This window comes from Octodon degus, unplaced genomic scaffold (assembly GCF_000260255.1).
Source record: "Octodon degus isolate 3935 unplaced genomic scaffold, OctDeg1.0 scaffold00004, whole genome shotgun sequence".
In the NCBI taxonomy this organism is placed as follows: domain Eukaryota; kingdom Metazoa; phylum Chordata; class Mammalia; order Rodentia; family Octodontidae; genus Octodon; species Octodon degus.
In genome coordinates, this window is record NW_004524580.1 from 10,273,004 (window position 1) to 10,274,391 (window position 1,388).

Here is a 1,388-nt window from a genome sequence, read left to right on the forward strand (position 1 = left end):
AAAGTGGGGTTTTGGGTATGAATGAAAACAGGCAAGGAGGCACTGGGGAGAAACAGGCTTTCCCACGCTGGCCATTTCTTCCAGAATGTTGTAGGTGGTGTTCACATGCTAGTATGACTTACAAAGCAGCCACAGCAGAGGTGTGTCACAACACAGTGCGATGTTCCCTGGCGTCACTGAAATGATTTAGTATTGAACACGTGCCTTGCAGTATTCCCAGCTATCATGGTGGGGACATCTGCCCAGGGTCTGGCCAGGCCTGACTCTGAAACGTTGGTGCTCTCTCCTTGCTCCATCTGTCCATTGGCTCCCGCCTTAACCCAAGAATACCTCGCTTGTGTCTGCATTCCGCTGGGAACTTGCCCGCTATGATGACCTGAATAAAGTGTTTATAAAATGAAAAAAAAAAAAAAAAAAAGATTACAAACTTACACACTTGATGACAAACATTTTAAGATTCAATTAATCACTGACTTGCTGATGATCTTACTAACCCAGCAAGGAACTAATTATGCCATTCATTGCCATGAAGAATCTATGAAATGTATGCACAATTGCAATAAACCTATATTTAAAGTCTCTTTATTTACGAAGAGAAGAAAAGTGCTGTATGTTCCCCCTACAGCACCATTTCACACCATGTGACGTCAACTGAGCTATCGTGGCTCAGCAGTATATTAAGCCACCTGAAAGATGACTGCTACATTTTCTACAGCTGCCCTACAACTGTTCCTCCGCCTCTCTGAGCATGTTCCTCACTGCTAAGTGTATGTGAAGTTGGGAGCTGTATCACTTCCCTCCTCTCTACCTCAATGTTTCTGTATATTATTGTGTCACCTCTGAATCCTCACAAGACTGAAAAAAGAAGTGTGTGTGTGTTTTTTTTCCTAGGAGGATTATGCCAAAATCCTGAAATTAGAATTTTTTTTAACTTCAAAGTATTAAGATTGAAGAGATTCTACAGGGAAGAACAGAGCAAAAGAGACTTGATAGGGAGTCCTGAGAATCACTTCAGGGTTGGAGGATTGAGATGGAAGGGGTCCAGGCAAAGGGACAGGAGTCAATCACAGGGTACACATACAGGCAAAGGGACAAGTGTGGGTGAGGAGATCCTACAGACAAGGATGAACCACCAGACACAGAAAGTCAACATTTAAGAGACCCAGAAAAACACTGAACCTCAAGGTTTGAGATGGGGACCAAACCATCGCAGCTTTATTTGTAGTCAAAAGGAAAAGAAAATGTAAAATAAAGGATGTGAGTGAATTCAGTCAGTGTGGCCAGGGGAATCAAAGACTCTAAGTGTGATTGTCCTGAAAACTCTCTCTCTCTCTCTCTCTCTCTCTCTCTCTCTCTCTCTCTCTCACACGCATCATTGCCACTCAAAG